General features: G+C 44.6%; 1 long non-coding RNA gene across 2 annotated transcripts in view; it reads right to left on the bottom strand.

Annotated features, from left to right (window-relative positions):
* LOC140636569 (uncharacterized) overlaps positions 1-19,329 on the bottom strand; it is a 62,992-nt gene extending 43,663 nt beyond the window's left edge. The window contains exons 1-3 of one of the 2 annotated variants that reach the window (XR_012033767.1): positions 18,323-19,329; positions 1,740-1,839; positions 374-496 (exon numbers count right to left, since the gene is read on the bottom strand). This is a non-coding gene — a long non-coding RNA (uncharacterized lncRNA). The remainder of the gene's footprint in view (positions 1-373; positions 497-1,739; positions 1,840-18,322) is intronic. The other variant, XR_012033768.1, reaches the window with a different exon arrangement.
* Between the last annotated feature and the right edge of the window lie 269 nt (positions 19,330-19,598).

A 19,598-nucleotide genomic window follows, 5' to 3' on the forward strand; every position in this document is an offset into this window, starting at 1 on the left:
GCCATTCCTCTTTTTCCTTGGCATGCTCTGGGTTGTACCTAGAGTCCTCCTTTACTTGAGTTAGCTCTCAATTAATCCCCACTAGACTCTTACCTGATAGGGACCTTGATATTACTGTTCGCATTGGCATTTATATATTAAAGATGAATTTCTGAAGCCGAGGGACAATAGCAAACAACAGAGCTTGCCAGCCAGGTGGCTGAGTGTATGAGTTACTGCTATGCCACAGTTTTGATCTCCATCGGGCAGCTCCTGGGCCGTTCGCTTTCTAATGGCCAATGGCTAGTCCAGAGGCAACCAACTTCCCTTGAGGTGACACACCAATATTATATTTTTCTATTATATGAAAACAACAAGATTGGGAAGCACTCACCTCTCAGAATAAATCAATTACCCAAAAGGCGGGACAAATCTTAGAGAATCAGAGTTGATGGTGACTACTTTGTATTTCCTGGAAAGTTAGAAGACTCTGCTTGTAACTCAGTCAATAATCAATCTATAGATAAAAGTAGATGAAAGAGTCTAACTGTGGTCACTTATAATTCTCATTCAAGAATAAAATCAGGTCTTACTAATTAATTGGAGTCATACACTGGTTATAAAAAAGTAGTGTCCTCTGTCCTCTTCTCCCAATGCCTGGTCCATAGAGGGAGCTCAATATTCTACAGTCATGCTACCCCTAATGCAATAGGTGGACCTTCAGCATTGCCATCACCTGAGAGCTCGTTAGAAATGCAGAATCTGGGCAGCCCAGGTGGCTCAGTGGTTTGGCACTGCCTTCAGCCCAGGGCATGATCCCGGAGATCGAGATCGAGTCCCATGTCGGGCTCCCTGCATGGAGCCTGCTTCTCCCTCTGCCTGTGTCTCTGCCTCTCTCTCTCTCTCTCTCTCTGTCTGTGTGTGTGTGTGTGTGTGTGTGTGTGTGTGTGTGTGTATCTCATGAATAAACAAATAAAATCTTTAAAAAAATAAATGCAGAATCTCGGGGGCACCTGGGTGGCTCACCTATTAAGTATTGGACTCTTGGTTTCAGCTCAGGTCGAGATCTCAGGGTCATGATGAGATCAAGCCCTTCCCAGTGTGGAGCCTGCTTGGGGTTCTCTCTCTCTCTCTCTCTCCCTTGGCCTCTCCTGCCCCACTCACGTGTTCTCTCTCTCTCTCTCTCTCTCTTAAAAAAAATACAGAATCTCAGGTCCACCCCAATCTCCTCATTCAGAAATTGCTTTTTAACAAAATCACCAAAATTCAGTCTGAGAAGCAATGAGTAAGAGACCAAGTGAGCCTAGAAATCTGGCTGTTCACCTTAATTTGGAATGTGAAGTGAAAAATAAATATTTTAGGAAAGTTGAAAAAAAATCAAGCAAGTTAATTTAATGTGGAGGAAACAAATGTATTTTTCCTTTAAATGAAAATCCATGAGGGGAGAGCACCATTTTGTAAACTTAGTACTGGGACAGGCTTCACAAACATGGCTAAGTCTGGCCTGTAGAGAGTTAAGCAGAAATCTTGACTCGGTTCCTAACAGGTACCATATCCTTTAAAATCCTGTGAAAGGGGTGAACCCTTGACTGGTCGAGCTTACTCAAGGCTCTATTTTTCCTGGCAGGGATTTCTATCAGCTTCATGCTTGTGTGGAGGGCTTGGGCTCATAGCAGGAAGACTCAGCAGGACACAGAAATGATTTAATGGACTGTGCAAATCTCCAAACTAGAGCCCCTTCCCAGAATAGAGGCAAGCACCTGGGATCCATGGAGTGCATTGTCATGGGGCCAGAAGGAAGGATGATCCTCTCCATGGTTTCCTGAATTTTGAGATGCTTTCTGTCAGCCACTCTGGCTTCTAAAAGAAAGAATTTCAAAATGTGTTGCCCAGCCAAAATGGAACATGGAATTGCCTAATATCTGGGAGAAAAGAATCACATTTGCAAGTCAATAGAGTATGAGGTATAACTGACGTGCTTGGCTTTGATCCTTTACCATCTTTAGAAACGTACTCTTGCAGCCAAGGGCCAGAGATGGACACCATGGCGGGGTGTACCATGTTCTGCTAAGGTAGAAAGAAGAAGAAAAGTAGAGAGAAAATGCTCTAGAATCCATATTCTAGAAGGATAAGCCAGCACAAAGTTCTGAAGTCTTTAGCCACTTGGCAAGGGGCTGGAGGCACTTCATCGCCTGTTCTTACCCTCCCTGGCCAACATCCTTGGCGTCTGTGCACGCCATGCTCTTTCCTGATACAGGTCATCGCCTCTCTGAGGCTTTCTCTCTCCCCAGCACAGTGAGCTCAAGGTCATCTTTCAGACTCAGGGCCCAAATATTTCCTTACAGACATCTTCCCCATTTTTGCCCAGAAAGGCAGATTCAGTCATTTGTTGGGTTCTTCTAGCGTACATTACATAATTCTTTTTTAGCGCTCACTGCATTGTCTTTTAATTTCTTATTTATAGCCCATACACAGCACTGTGGTGCCCCAAAGGAGACAGCATGTCTTTCCTGCCCATGTCATATGCCTAATTCTTGGCAATCAAGGATGGTGTATAGTAGACATCAATATTTACAAATTAGAACAAAATGATCACTTTAGATGTGAATACTCTTTAAATAATTTCTCATCTCTTTTCTACTTTTTTTTTTTTTTTTAGTAGTAAAATGAGGGTGGTACATCTACTATGGAATTTTTGAAAAACTCATCTGGAAATATGTGAAATGTATTAGCAGCCCAAAGTCCATCTCAATCTTTCAGCTTCCATAAGTGTTTTGCTGACAACTTTGATCCCTGAGGCTATCTCCTTTATCCACAGGCAGTTGATATGAGACAGAGACACCGAGGTGTGCTGCCTTTTATTGTTCTTAATTGTTTCATACCTATAAATCTTATCTCCCCAGACAGATTGTAGTGCAACTCAATTCAAGCAAATTCAAATCAGGAAATGGTGATTAAGAGACCTGTGTGTGTGTGTGTGTGTGTGTGTGTGTGTGTGAATGTGTGCTACTTGAGTGCTGGCCCCAGTTCTTGTTTTGACTTTATTTAATTTATTCAACAAATATTTGTTGAGCATTTAATTATGCGTATCATCACTTTTCTGGGTGAGATTACATTTTTTATAGGTTTCTATGTTTTTAAGAAAATTATCAGTATTGTACAAGATCAAGTGTAAATTGACCAGTCTACAGTGAGTGATTCTGAAAGTTACATCTCAGTGGTCCCAAGCTCAGTGTAGATTTATGTACAGCAAATTCACATGAAATCCAGATAACCCTGGCATCAGGAGATGAAACATGGCAAAAGGGAATTCTGAACACCAGTCTAAGTCAGGAGTCATCTATTCCCTAGGTTCTAAGACCGACCCCTGCCCTGGGTGGGGCAAGGGAATACTGTAGCCTCTATCCTAGAGAACATCTAGAAAATATTGAGGAAGGTAATTCAGCCCAAAACTTGGGAATTTTGGTTTAACCTTCATAGATCTTATGAATCTCTGATGAAAATGCTGGCAAGAAAACAGCTCATACCTAGAACCCTAGAACCTTTACCTGTCAGGCTGCAAAGGGGACTGGAGGGAGCTGTAGGAGACTGGTTGTTATGCCTGGACCAGTGAATATCAGATCTGGGGAACAGAACCCGATTCTAAGTTCCGCTAGATGGTGGCCCCGAGACTGCTGACCTTCCATCTGCTATGACCTTCAAGTGAGCCCTCCTGGTAGGGGACTTGGAGGACCCAATGTCAGCTGAGTCAGGAAGAGAAAAAGAGGACCAGCTGGGACTATAGTAACAGGGAAAACCAGAAGGCCCCAGAACCGGGCCTAGCCAGTTACTATAAATAGCTCCTGTGTCACTAATTGCACCGAATTAAAATTGTCTTTTTCCTTGTCTGTCTCCCCCACGAGGCACTACGCCATAAGGGCAGAGCCGAGGTCTTATCTTGCTTATCATGTCATTCTTAGCACAAAACACAGCGCCTACCACAGAGTGGGCATTCAAGATATATTGCCCAATAAATCCTTATTCTGGGTAGAAAGAGTGAATCCCATGTGAGGCATGGGACAAATAAAGTCAGTCAAGTAAGGAAAAGTCAAAGTGTTGGAGGTGGCGACATACTGTGGGCTAGGTGAGCAAGAGGTCAAGTCTAGAAGACAGGCCGAGACAGCCCCAAACCGCACTTCCGTGTCTGGACTTGGGAGTCAGTCAATCCTGGGTTTGAATGCTGCCTCCACTTCTCTTGGTTTCTACTTGTAAGCTGAGGCAAGTTGTTAAATTGCTCTGAACCTCGGTTTCTACTCTATGAAGTAGCAGTTTACACTACTGACCTCATGTGCGGATTTAATAAGGTAGTATATAAAAAAGGTCAGCTCAGTGCTAGATCCTGTACTCAACAAGTGGTTGCTGTTAAGGCAGGCAGGAAGCAGCAAATCTTGCCATTCCAATAGCTAATAAGCATCATTCAGAGCTGGCGAGATTGGAGCCCAGAGATAAAGAATCTAGTCTCCAAGGCTAAAAAGTCAGTGACGAGGGACACAAATGGAGGAAAAAAAAAAAAAAAAAAACCAAACCCAGGCCAAAGATTGAAGTGTCCCAGGCAAGGGAGCTTATATATCAGGCATGGAGAGATAAGGGGAAGGAGTCTAGCTTGAACCTGTTCCAAAAACTTTCTAAGGCCAAGGATCCTTCTGTGCCTCAGAGCAGGGCTGCTCACAGCAAGTAGGCAGGTATGAGCTCATCGGAGAAGCTAATAAGTACACTTGGCAAGAGCAGAGATGAGAAAGCGTGTGAAGTCAGACAGTTCATGACAGCCAGGCACGGAAGGTGCTCAATAAGTCGTTGTTGATCATTTACTTTCATCATTGGCACAGTTGTTCCAAAGTGGGAAAACGTAGAAGCCCTCATTGGATCATGCAACTCAAATGAGGGACAGCCGAGCATCTTCTCTGCAAAAAAATCTGGAGAAAATGACATTTTCTAAACTACCCCATTTGTGGAATCACTGCTGTATTTTATGGGATGCGTGGCCATTTGTCATTAATGTACATCCAGCAGTGTAGGAAGCACCACCTTTGCCAGCATGGAAATGATACTTCTTGGTTGAAATGGGAGTGGTCCCAACTGAGGGCTGGTCGAATGGATCTGGCGCTTTTACCACTCTGGAGATCTCCCGCCAGCCACCCCCTCTTACTAAGGCTGTGCCACGATTCTGCTCACAAAGACAGTGGTGATTCTGAAATTCTCCAGCTTCTTCAGACCCTTGCTCTCGCATGATGCATTTGGGGGTTGGTTTGGGCTGTTTTTTCCTGAGTAACGAATCTGTTTCTGGGCATGAGAGCAACAGGCATCACACAGAATGCAAAGTTTCCTTGTAAAAATGTCAGTTGCAATAAAAGGAATCTGGAGCCAGCCTGGCAGCCTGGGAGCTGTTACAGGATGAAGTCAGAACCTCAGCTTGTGTCTACATGACACCAAACATCCAGTTAAAAAGTGAAAAACTCAAGCAGCCATCCAGATGTTTTGTCTGCTTGATGCCAAGCATCCTGATGTTTTCAACTATCCAGATGTTTGGCACCGGGCAGACCAACATCCCCAATCTGGAAACATCTAGGTGTTTGTTTGTATCTTGTAGAAGCAGCCTTGGACCACTGGGCAGTGGAGACCAGGAACGTGGACATCATTTTTCCTGACTGTTGGTAGGGACTGGGAGTCCCCTAAGACCTGCGTGACAGTAAGGTGTTTTGGTTTGAAAAAGTGGAAAGAGCTCGGAATGAAACACATAGGTTAGTAGAGCTTTTCTAGAAGAACTGATGGAAAGAAAAGAACGCAACAGAGCCCACTGCAGCTCAACTGACTTTGCAGTCCTTCTCCCAGCCAGCGAGCCTTTTCGATGTGCATCCCTCAAATCCCTGGGAAGGGGCAGCGGGGAGCTCAGCTCGGAAGCAAGTAAAAGTTTGAGCCTACCCTTGTATTGATAGCAGGCATTACTTATTAAACTGGACCCTCTGCCTCCCGAGAGTGAAGCTGACCCTCTAGACAGACTTCAGAATTTTTTTCATGCTCTCATGACCAGCCTGGTCACGCTGAAGTTATTTAAGCTTCGAGTTGACCTCTTTCTGGATGTGTCCCCTTCAGGTGAACGTAATCCAGGACTGAGCTGGCCTCTGTGGAGACAGAGAGAGTAAACTGGGCTCTGCCAGCATGTACTGCTGTCTGTTTTCTAGGCAGGCCCTCTGCTTCATGCAGCTCCTCTTGATTCTGGCTCACGATCTAGGCCTGCCTCTCTCCTCCCAGTCATCCTGAGAAATGGAAGGAAGGAAGGAAGGAAGGAAGGAAGGAAGGAAGGAAGGAAGGAAAAAGAAGTCAGGAAGGAGGAAAGGAGAAAGGCAGAAAGAGGGCACAAGAAAGAGAGAAAGAGAACCCGAAGCTCCTGAGGACAGCATGTGCAGGCGAGTTTAAAAACAACAACATAAGAGGAACAATAGGAGCAACCCAATAAAAGGATGAAACACGGTCATGGGACTGCACAGGGAATCCGAACATCTGTCCTTTTTCTTATTTATAACCATGTCAGGAAAACAGGAAAAACAGTGTACAAAACCTCAAGTGGAATTTTCTTTTCAGTCCCCATTTCGCTGGTGGGTTCCACTAGGAAGAAAGTGACCGGTCCGATTGTCTTCTATACGCTCGACATATACAATTCGTCATTGTCTCGTGCATCCTATGATTGTGAGTTCGTGGCTCTTACTCATTGTCAGGCGGGGGAATTCCTCTCCTGCCCACATCTGGACTTGTGCCGTGACAGCAAAGCCACGGAGGCAGACACCGGCCTGACCCTTTATCATTTTTGCATTCGCTGCCTCCTCGTCTCTTGCAGGGTTGGCTCCTTGGCTAGCGCTTTATTGTTGTGGTGGTGTTACCGGTGGATTGAATCATTTTTTAAATTGTATTGTGACAGTGGTGACGGCAATGATGGTGCTCAACCAAATTGGAGCATCGATGCCATCGCTGTGAAATCAATCAGGAGATTAGCAATCGCTAATATACACATAATTTGGGCTCCTTAAAGGAGGCAGACATCTGTTTTCCTTGGCAGCAGTCTGTTTCCAGGCCCTTATTTGATACCATGTGCGTGCCTAACTCCTGTTCACAACAATAGCTTTTATCCTTGGGGGTTGGGAGTATAGTTAATTGATGCCTTTATCTTTTCATGAGAGATGCCAGCTCACATCAAAAAAAAAAAAAAAAAAGGAGGGAAAAAACACACACATACAACAAAACACACTACAAAGGCTTGGCGTTTTATCTGGTGGAACTAGAGAACCTCAAAGCCGGACCAAGTATTAGAGAAAAGTAGAGATTGCTTTCATCCACATGGCTGAAAACAATTTTGCCTGTATCCACTAATTTTTCCGGCCATCATTGTGAATTCATTGAGTGTTCAGGTCCGAATATTAAGATCTGACTTTTTGCCTTTGACAAATACGTGTGTCAATCAAAATAGAGGAGGGGCAGGGCCAGGTGTGTGTTTCCTGGATGAGCACCAGTGATGCCAGACAGCAGGGGAGGAGCACTCCTCGCTGCTCTGGGAGCCTGATGGGAGGCCAGTGGCCTTCTCCAGACACAAGTGAAGTGTGCATTTTTATAGAATAAAGAATCAGGTTGGTTTATTGCACTCCACCAACTGGGAAAAGAATACTGTCATGTCCTGTATCCTAGAGACACATCAAATTCTTTAGTCGATGGAAGGTTCCCCTGTGCACAGAAGACTGACTAGGTTTCCCTTTACAAGAGAAATTGGTGCGTTAAAACTATGATTATTCATCCCCTCAAAAAGCATTTATTGAGTAGGAAAGAGGCAAGCTGTTAACAAGAGAAACTCCAGACTAAAAACTGGATCATCAGGGTTCTGGTTCGGTTCAGCTGGAAAGTTAAGATAAACGCATGAAATATTTTTTTTTAAGATTTTATTTATTTATTCATGAGAGACACAGAGAGAGAGGCAGAGACACAGGCAGAGGGAGAAGCAAGCTCCATGCAGGAGCCTGATGTGGGACTCGATCCCGGGACTCCAGGATCACGCCCTGGGCCGAAGGCAGACACTCAACCACTGAGCCACCCAGGGATCCCAAATGCATGAAGTATTTAAATGAACATAAAAGACAACACACAATTAAGTGCTTCGGTGGGCATTTGGTCAGATGAAATCTGTCTAAAGGAAAATAACGCTATATACTTCCAGGATGTAATAGTAAGAAAGACTTCTTGAAATGTGTCATCTTAATTATTTTCATTATATTCATTGTAATTATTGATACTGAGTCTCAAATCCAGGTGTTTTCCTTAGGCAAACACAAAGACAAGTATCAAGAAGGAAGCTTTAGTTAGCCACTTCAAGAGTAGCTTAAATTACCGGTTCTCCTCCCAAATCCAACTACTTAGAGGTGTATTTTAATAGTTCTATTTTCCATTAATTATTACAAGTCTACAAAAGAAATATAGTAATAATAAGCACTGATATATGCATCCAGCTTCATCAAATCTTAGTATTTTGCCCTATTTCTTTCACATCTTTTGTTTGTTTTAGAAAGAGACAGAGAGAGCGTGAGTGGGGGGTAGGGGGGTGAGCAGAGGGAGAAAGAGAGACTCTTACTTAAACTAACTCAACACTCAGCGTGAAGCCCAACACGGGGCTTGATCTTATGGCCCTGATACCAAACCTAAGCTAAAGTCAAGAGTCGGACACTTAGCCGATTGAGCCACCCAGTCGCCCTTAAGGAAAAGAACATATTCTTTTTTTAAAAAAAAGACTTATTTATTTAGTCATAAGAGGCACAGAGAGAGAGGGAGAGGCAGAGACACAGGCAGAGGGAGAAGCAGGCTCCATGCAGGGAGCCCAATGTGGGACATGATCCCGGGTCTCCAGGATCACACCCTGGGCTGAAGGCAGGCGCCAAACCGCTGAGCCACCCGGGCTGCCCCATATTCTTTATTCAGTCAAAGCCCCTTACATATCCTTCTCCCAATTCTACTCCCCTCCCTTCATCCCTCCTGGAGTTATTCTGAATTTTGTGTTGCCCGTCCACGTTGTCGCACTTTAACATTTTATGCTCATATCCATAACTATATACTCCCGGTTTTCAACTTTATTTAAAAGCTATTATGATTATCCAATTTGCTTTTTCACTGAGTTTTGTGTTTTCGATATTTACCTGTGTTGATAGTTGTATACGTAGCTCACTCATCTTAATGGCCATATATGGATGCACCACAATTTCTTTATTCCTCCTATATTCATACACTTGGGTTGCTTCAAATTTTGCTATGACAAGCAGAGCTCTCATGAATCGCTAAAACAAGCCTCTTTATCAATGTGCTCGAGTTTCTCCAGGGGCAGAACTGCTGGCTCGTGTAAGTAATATGTGCATCTTTTACTTTCCTAGCTGTCTTCTAATCATCCTCCAAAGAGTGTTGTGACATTTACACCCACCAGAAGTGTACGAGAATTTCTGTTTATCCACCTCTCCTACAATGCTTGCTATTGCAAGTGCACATTTGAAAAAGGTATTATCACTGTTTATAGACCCCAAATGTCTGAAATATTGCTAAGAACAGATGCCCACTTGCTATATTATTGAAAATAACCTATTGTGAATTTCCACCAAAGCTCTAAAAAGAATCTGCAGTGCCTTCAAGCCTTCCCACTTGAAGGGGAAATGTAACTCAACTGCCAAAGACTGTCTTTTCCTGAGCTTCTCCAGGGTGTTCGTCCAAGTCGTGCTCAAGTTTTAGAACCAGAAAGCATTTTAGAAATCCGTTTTTCCAGCAACATCATTTCAACATAAAGAGTTATGCCCAAAGTCACACAACTGTGATAACCATCATAGTGTTGTGATTTATTTAGAACCCACGATGCTCCAGATGCTTTACAAATATTCTTAATCCTCATGACAATAGCCAGAAATCATCACAAAGAGTTTATTCTCAAAAAAAAAAAAAAAAGAGTTTATTCTCCAAAACAGTTATTATCACATGGCTGCTGAGAGCAAGACACTATGCTATTTAATCCAAGTGGAACGAAATCGTACCAGACACAGTCCCTACTTTCCAAGGCATATAATCTGAAGGGAAGGTGACACCAGAGTATATAAACTAGGATGTGATGACTCATTCCAAGGCAGGCTACTGGTAAAGGGTCTTTCACTAGCTGGGATCATTTAGGAAAACTTTGGAAGACAGGTAGAACTTGGGTGGACACCATGTAATGGCCAAGAGGTGGGCAGTGAGTGGAATCCAATAGTCTGTAACCATATCCTGCCACCAAAGCGGGTGCCGTCTAGAAGTCATCGGGGAGGACAAATCAGACAGGAGGGGGTTGAGGGGAAGGGCAGTCTGATGAACAGGCCAGAAGAGCTGGAGGGTCAGGCAGCCAATAACTGGGGAAAATCCAACAAAACTACTTCTCAGGCACGAGCAACAAGGCCTCCGTGCTCAGGCCCCTGTAGCCACCTTTCTTACCGCTCTCCCCTCCTTTGCTCATCTGTTGGTCTCTCTTCTGTTTCTAGAGCATGCCAGGCTGGTGCAGCCAGTAGTATTATTCATCAGCAGTTCCCTCTGCTTGGAACAGGTGCCTCATTTTATACAAGGCCGGCTCATTCTCATCGTGCAAGTCCCACCTGATATGCTTTCCTTTAGCATCTTATCTAAGCCAGCCTCTGCCCTCCTCTTCCTCCATCTCAGCAGCTCATTTTATTTGCTCCATAGTCTTTCTCATTCTCCACAGTTATCTTCTTTCCATAACCTCTTGCCCCAGTGAGAGAGTGGGCACCACGAACACAGGAAATTGTCATTCCTCTTATGTGTTTTGTGATTGGCCTCTGGCATGTAGACAGGCTTCAAAAACATTTCTTGATTGTTCAATAAGTAACCCCAATATTCTAGTTTCCAAAGGGGCAGAGAGACTCTCAGAAACTACAGTCTTTTGGGAAGTTGGGCCTCACAGGGATGGAGTGTACCAGCACGGTTACATTCAGGGGACACTGTGTAAGATATATGAAGAAGGAGGTCACCAGGAGGAGCTCAACAATCATGTGGCATAAGTTCAAGTACCAAGACTAAGGTCTATGGTGGGCATTAGAATCAAAGCAGAAACTTAAGAGGGTGAGCAGGCTAGATCAGTACAAAGAGACTTTCCAAAAAAAAAAAAAGAGACTTTCCACCACAGTCAGGTGTCAGGCTAGGGCTCTCTAAATCTACCCTGCCTCGGGTCAGTGGGGAAAGATTGTGCGTGTACCATGACCTCATCCATTGGTAGAGGCAGAGAACTCACTGGTGCTGAAAGCAGAAATATTGGCAAGAGGGAGGGTAAAGACTCCAAGCTGAAGTGACATCAAGAGCAAGGCAGAGAGGTGATGTGTCTCCAGCTTAGAACGGTGCCTGGCACATCATAAAGCCCCCAAAACTCTTGAAGGAATTGCTTCACAACTTCACTCTGGTAACTGTCTCAAGGGCAGAGAGCCTGAAGGTGGGCAAACTACTTGGAAATTTATTCCAAAATCTGGTTTTAGCAATTTGGTTCCTCACAGTAGAACTAGGCGGGGACAGATACAGCGCAAGGAATCATCAGCAAGGCTGATGACTAACTGATTGTGTACCTGGGGAGGGGATGGAGGCAGGGACAGTCCAGGAAAGAGGGAAATGTATCTTACCCTGAGCTTCAGAGTCTGGGTGACTGGGTGACACGGTTAGAGAGCTAGAGAAATCCAAATGAAAAGGAAGAGTGAGTTTAGGGTGGGGCTGGAAGGTTCAAGGACGATACAGGAGGTACCAGAAGGCCTGGATTCAGCGGTGATGTGTAGGACGGGGTTGAAATGAGACTGGGGCTCTGCAGAAACCTGGAATAAACATATATGAGTGCATGTTACTTATTTCGATCGCTTTTCAGAAACAGGCAGGCCGGGAATAGAACGAAATAAAATTGGGAAGATCAGCTGTGTAGTAAAACATAGCAGGACCCACCTTATCCAGCCTCTTTATTTACTCAGTGGGAGAATTTCAGGACTCATCTCAAAAACTAAATGTGCTGGGCTTCTTTGGAACAAAAACCAAGTCTTCCCCGGCCCTCCATACCTCACATCCTTTAATCCAGGCAGCTTACTCTTCTTAGGAGGCAATACTGCTCAGTGGTTACCAATATGGCAATGGCGTGAGACTGCCCAGGTTCAAATCCTGACTTGGCACTCCCAAGGCACGCGACCTTAGGCAGGTTGCTTAACCTCTCCATTTCTCTGTCCTTGAGCTAGAAATAATAATAGTACCTGCGCCCATAAGATTGTTGTGAAGATCAAATGAACTAAGGCAGGTAGCGCATGCGGCTTCGAACCCGGTACAGGGTAAGGATGGCTAAAGTTTTGTACTGAGGACTGGACCACGTGCTCTTAGGCTCTTCGCGTAGCCTGGCTATGTTTTAACCACTGGAAAACTGGAGAATATTTGCAACTCAATGGAAGAAAACATTAAAAATCCCTATCAATGTTCATTCCACCAGAGGAGGCCACGTCCTGAGACTGAAAAGCAAAGATACGCCACTGAGGCACGCTGCCACTCTATGGAGTCCTGCGTCTGGACACGGCGTAGCGACTCCAGAGCACTGCATTCTCACAATTGAAAAAGCCCTGAGAGAATTTCAATGCTATTGTTTTGGAGACTTCCTTTCATCCTGCCTTGAATTTGTCCCAGTTCCAGCTTGAGACAATAAGTCATAAGCCTTTAACAAGGGAGTTCCATTCAATATTGAGAAAAGGGAAAATGAATCCCTGTACGAGAGGCCGGTCCCTGGCTTGGGCCAAGTCTGAACTCTGCAGGTTGGTAAACCCCACCATGGGCTGTTTTCTTGCTTGTGTGTGTTTGCTTAGTTGGCTATTGTATTTTAAACAAGAAGGTTTCTTTACAAGGAGGCTGTCTTTCTGTTTTGTTCATAGTTGTTGGACCATCACTAGCGAGGAGGCCGGGGAATTCATTTGAATTGCCATTCCTCATTATCTTGAGAAAAAAAAAATGAACCCTGACAATAGTAACTTTTACAAGGATAATCTACCAGCAAACATCAGTAGGCCAGACATACTGGCAGGCCCTAGTCAATCTGTAACTGAAAACTAAAAGTGTAGCAGGAAATCCTAATACTGAAACTTGCCGGGTTATATAGCTGATGAAGCAGAAAACAAAAAGTAGGTGATAACTGCTAAGAAGTGCAATCTTGACAGTTGTCATGTCTTTGAGGATTTTCTTAACATGTGGGCAGATCTTCATCTAGTTTTGAATTCACTTTAGCCATCCAAAACAACTCTTGGCTCTGTATTATTTTCCATCTTCTTCCAAGATAACACCTGCTAGCTATAATCAGCAGGGCTATTCCAACAAGCATTTTTTTTTTTTTTTTTTTTTTTTTGCTCAGTTGTCTTTCCTAAAGTAATAGAGAGTTCAGGTTATCATATCTTAGTGTCATGTGGTACTAAATCACACTCCTAGAAGAGATAACAAGATGGCCCAAGGGGGGTGGGCGTGGTGGGTGTGGACTTTGTCCAAGCCAACGTCCCTTTCTCTCAGGGGGGCTAAATGTGTCAAGCTTAAGTGGTAGGAAGAGGTATCAGAGCTGGGTGGGGTGGGGTAAAGGAAATAAGAGAAATGACTCTGCCATTGGCTCAAGAGATATCGAGGCGCATCTGGTCCCATAGTCAGAAACTGCATGCTTTCATCTTGTTTTTTTGCCGGTGGATCCCAAAGTAGTCTTGGATGATCACACCCTCCCCATCTTTCCTCAGCTTTCCCTCCTCTGAAGTAGAGTCCTTTATGCTGTCTGCCAAGAGTGGAAGAGGGGATTTATGAGGAAGGCCAAATCTCCCTGTTCGTCATATCCACACATTTTTTCAGATCTGCTGACTTATTCTGTGCAGCCTCACCTCACCCAAGCTGACTGTTACCCAGGTGCCCACACACTCTGCTGCACTCTCCGAACTAAAGCTACCCAGAAACTTCCCTGTGGCTTTAGGGAGCGATTCCTTCTAAGGCATCTTTGGGAATCTAGAAGGAAAGGCTAAAGAGAGAGGAGAGCCCAGCTGACCATCCTACGAAGACTCATAAGCCAATGGTGGAGACATGACAGGTACCACATACACAATAACTCTTTAAAAAGAAAACGAAGTCATTTATATATACCTGGAATCTGCTCTCACCTACCCGCCCACCGTGTGCAATTCTTAATAAGTGCGGCAATTCTTAAAATGTTGCCGGAATTGGAGACCCCTGTATTTTCACACCTTACTTAACATTCAGTAGCTTCGTAGCTACTGAACTGAGAACATGATGTGTAAGAAGACATAAATCTGGGCCTAGAAACGTGTGCCTATGCAGCCTCTCAGCATTGCCCGCTCCCAGAGAAAGAGAGGCAGGTGCACTTTTTGCGTGAGAGGAAAAAAATCTCTCCGTCACAGGCTGGGGAGGTGATGTGGCCTACCAGGACTCAGACGACTCTTGAGTGCCTGGCACAGGAGGCTCTCAGGCTTCCGATAACCATAAGGCAAAACCAGCACGTGTCCTTGCTACATGGAAACCATCCCATCTGCAGCACCTCTGGTGCCCGGCACGTTGGGACTGTCTTTGGACCAATGCATGTTTCCTCTGTGCAAGAGTCTAGGTTAGCACCAGAGACAAACCCAAAGGAATCACCGTGTCGGCCTACAGGGCACTCAAGTTGGACTCCTAAGTTTCCAAGAGGCCTTTCGGAGGAGCCAGGGGATCTCATTTACTAACAGGAGAGAAATCTGAGGGTCCTACTGAATATTCGCTGTGTCCATGGAGGTAGGGATAGCTCTCTCCAGTTAGCTGCCTGCATCTGGTCTTCTCTTGAAATGAAGACCTGGGATTAAGAGCACTCAACGTTGTATGAACCATAACGTAAAATGCTGACATCTGCAGTACCTGTAGACACAGGACCAGGTGCACCGCATTCTCCCCCGTGCGCATGGAGTTACAGACATCAAACATGCACAGCTTTTTATGTGTCAGTCACACCTCAGTAAAGTAGTCGAAAGAGTAAAAAATATATAAAATGTATTATACTCTACCGTCGAGGCTGCGTATTTATTCACCCGATTTCGGAAGTGTTTAGGTTTTCTATTAACGCTGTCACAAAGCTGGTTTCCTTTCTTCCCATCCCTCAAGTGTGTTGTGGGGGATTTTCCCCTTAGAAGATACATGTCATATTAGAGCTCAGGTCATTAGTCATTTTACATCTTTCTCTAGACCCTGATGAGGACATTATGCGATTTTGGAATATGCGCTTCGCTTAACCACTTGTCAGCTGATCATTTCCTAGGTGCTTGTTGTCAATGATCACCCAAAGCAAGCTTTGAAGGAAATCATCAAAAGGTTACACCTTGGTTCTTTTCACCTTCAGTACTGTCTCTGAAACCAGTAGGAGAAAAAAAGAAAAAATGTTGTATTCTTTTGATGAGCCAAACTATGCTAGTGTCCACTGACACTCTCTTCTTGCACCATTAGTCCGCTGGGAGCATCCAAATGCATGTGGAGGTTACAGTGACTCAAACAGCCATTTGTTCAGCCTAACTTTGCAGGGGGTCACAGAACAGAGTCCAGTTTTGGCCTTCTGAAAGGTAGCCATCCCCACAGTCACTTGAGTGAGTAGAAAATGCTATGAAATGACATTTCACAATCTCTAAATATTGTCTGGATTCATAGCTCCACTATTCTAGTAGATGGTTTAGAAAAGGCTCCTGGTCATTCATTGTCTGCACAGCAGCACCAGCAGGACCTTCGTGATAAACTGTGTCTCCCCGTGTGTACATCTACGTACGTATACATAAGGATAGAGATAAACACATGTGCCTGGCTTGACCCTGACTTTAAAAAAAAAAAAAAAGATTTTATTTATTTATTCATGAGAGACACAGAGAGAGACAGAGATATAGACAGAGGGAGAAGCAGGCTCCCTGTGGGGGAACCCGATATGGGACTCAATCCCAGGACCTCAGAATCATACCTTGAGCTGAAGGCAGACACTCAACCACTGAGCCACCCAGGCGTCCCTTGACCCTGACTTTAAACATAATCTACCCTCCATATGATATGATTACAGGAACACTTGGAAGCCATTTTGCTTAGGGGACCTCCACTGATAGCATAAATTCCACAATTTAGAGACTCGTTCCTTTACTTGAAATTGCTTCTTCCGTTATGGTACAAATAACACTGGGGTGATGCTAATTCATATTTAGGGCCATTCTCCAGTACAAACAAAATTATCTGCTTCTCTACTGAGAATTAGGTTGGATTTCTAGGGAAGCAAAAAGGACAGATGACACTGGCTGCCCCAAGGAACCCAAGATGGGGAAGGAAGGTATCCGAGGAGGGAGGATAGGGTTGCTCCAAGACAGCTTTCACAATTATCCCTAGGGCCAGAAAGGCAGACCTGTTTCCAAACAGAAATGACCTTAACTAGTGAAATCAAAAGAGACCTTTCGCCTAAAAACAAGAGAGAAGGAGAAAAGAAATAGAAACGCAAATAAACAAGAGAGTTACACCTCTCTCAGGGAACCTGTCCCCTCCCACTCCCACAGCCTCTGCCTTTCTCTCACTTATTTGTAAGCCCCCAACAAGATGTGGTTGCCTTTTATGCCTGGAGATGGGCCATCAGACCTCGGCCTAGAGCTCCCTTGTTAGGAAAAGGAACTCTGAACTCTGGATTGTCAAACATTTATAAACAGATGAACGTAGAGTAAATTTTCAAAACAAGCTTGTGTAACACTGAGAGGTGGTCAAGATGGTGAAAGTGAAACCAAACCGAGCAGAGAGGATAACAGGATGAAAGAGAAGCCCCCAGGCACGGGTCCCAGAAGCTTGGCCAAATGCCCCGCCGCCACCACCACCCCAACCAAGAGGCAACTTGTGCGGCCCATGCTTAGATCTGGCTGAAATCGTGTTATCTGAAGGATGAGTCTCACCAGCCGAGTGTATGGGAATGGAAGGGATTTCAGTTTCTCCTTCTGGAACCAAGATCACTTGACACGTACCACCCCCTGGCCTTGGGGACCGCGCTGCAAGGCTCAGGGAGCGACAGAACAGGGGAGGGGGAGCAGACTGAGCTGCGTCCAGGAAAAGCCGGTACCGTGGGCCCATTGTTGTCGCCAGGACCATTCCCCTGCCAACCTCCTTCGCTGCCCCTCCGTGCTTTCTGTGAGACAAAAGAACCCAGCTGAGACTTCGACAAAGAAGAATGCAGGGAAAGGGGAGAGAATACCTTAAACAAGAATAGCCTGGAAGGAGCCAAAAGTGGAAAAGGAAGTCTAATTCTGTCCTGGTCCCGGGAAAAAAAAAAAAAAAGTTTTTTTGAGAAATGTAAACAAATCAGGAAATCCTGGCACTTCCTCCAGTTCCGATCTGGGGAAGCGCACCGGTCCTTTCCCTAGCAGCGAGCTGCTGTTTGTGAATGAAATCCAGATTAAATTATTCATTGAGCCCTGCCAGCCCCGCAGTTTCCAGCTTTCCTCTTGCCTATGGCGTAGTTTAAACCTTAAAATAATAATAATAAAAAAACATATGCATGTTATTAACTCTCCATATTCAAATGGAAATTCAATGCTATCATAAATCTCTCTTTTCTAATGTAAATTCCTTTCTCTAGCATGAAGCTGCAGGAAAGCATTGTATCTGAGCAATCTAAACTTGAAAGAGAATTTTTGTTAAACCAGTTATGATAGGAGAAACATGTTTTTCACTGAGTCGAAAGATTAAAGTTGGTTGTAAAAAGGGGTGGGGGACTGAGGGAGAATTATTGGTTGCTCAGCTAATGATTAGATACAGAACTTCAAGGACAAATTAAGAGGCACAAAAGAGTCACGCAGATAAGTGAAAACAGTTCCGATCGTATTAAATAAAAGATGCATTGTTTATCTTAGGTTGTAATCTCCACTTCCATATTCATCTCCATCTAAGCAGCAGCCCCTCCACCCCGCGCCCCATCCCTTCGCCACCCCCAAGTGGATTCTGAACTCTGGGCACAGCACATCTGCCGATGGAGGTCTCCATAGTTTCTCAACTCCCAGAGCTGCCCTCTCTCTCTCTCTCTTCCCCTAATCATTTTGGGTCTGGGGGCCTCTTCTCATGAGGCTTTGGCTGAGAAGAATGTGGGCAGGAGTGGAAGGCGGCTCTTTTGGGGCAAATATGTCATGAACCCTTTGGTTCATTTCAAGGAATTTTCACCAATGCCGCATGTCCTTCCTGTCAAGTTGATTCCACTAGCTCTGATTTGTCACTCCTCTCCCGCCTACCTTACCCCATCTCTCGTTCCCTCACTTGCCCACGGACTCATCCCAGATTCTTCATCTCAAAGTATTCTTTTCAGGGTAGACTTGGTCTGAGGTGCAGGAACAAAAATATATCCATGTATCGCAGAGCAATGGGAAGCAAAGCTAAAGGGCTTCCTCAAGCTGTGGCATCCGTAGAAGTCACTGACAAGAGACCAGGTTCTCTTGGGGGTGTTGAGAAGGCCACAGGCCCAGTACATGCCTCTCCCCCAGGCCATGGCCCCAGCCTCCTCACTGGGGGTGTTTGCATGCAAGCCATCAGAGTGCAGTGGGGTCAGGGCTTCAATCCTCAAGGCAAAAGCTTTCTCCGTTGACTTTTAGGAACACAGTGCAGGGATACACAGAGAAAATAGATCCCTTTGTATGAATGCAGAATATGAACTCTGTCCAGAAAGATATTCGTGGAAAAAAAAGTGACATTGAAATTGGAAATAAAAATATTAACAGCAGGACAGAACTTCTATCATTCAGGTTTGCTGTTAAGGGTTTGAATACATATGCAGTCAATTTATTACTAATATTTAGAACTGAAATCATAGAACTTAGAATCACCTTAATAAAAATACCAGAGCCAACCTCTCTGGCAGCCAATGCTTATAGCAGAGTCCCCCTCCAATCAATTTCTCCCTGAGCTCTTATTAATGTTCAACATTCGAGATAGACGATTTAATGTTCTTTCTGGATTGTGCAGAGATTTATGGCACCTATAGAAATGTTCATAAAATCCGAGGCTGTGCAAGGCTTTTGGCATCTGTATCATTGTTATCAGGGCCATAAAAATCATCACCCTCTTGACCATGGCCGGTCTTGTCTTTCCAGATAATATAATCCAGAGAAAAATAAAATTGCCACCAAGTACCTGCCTCTAGTAGACCATATTGTCCAGTGCACGTGTGTTGAGAGGATGGCGGTGTCGGATCAGGAAAGGGAGGGAGAGAACAAATCAAATGGTATCTATTTGAGAACTTCAAGGAGAACTTTGTGAAGCTGTTTCTAGGGCAACCCATTGTATCTGTCCAGAAGGATGCTGCACTAGGTACATTATTCTCTTCAACCTGGTTCTGTGGCCTCGCTTACCCAGGAGTGGTAGTCTCCAGAGTGTAGACAGAGAAGGGAAGCAGGTGCTCGGACTCCCAGCATCTGGTTTAGATGACCACAATGCAGAGAACACCTGCAGCCTGCGTTTCAGCCAAGTCTGGCCTCCCATTGTATTCGATTGGACTTTCTGCCTTGAGCAAGAAAAAG

Source organism: Canis lupus, chromosome 7 (assembly GCF_048164855.1).
Source record: "Canis lupus baileyi chromosome 7, mCanLup2.hap1, whole genome shotgun sequence".
NCBI lineage: Eukaryota > Metazoa > Chordata > Mammalia > Carnivora > Canidae > Canis > Canis lupus.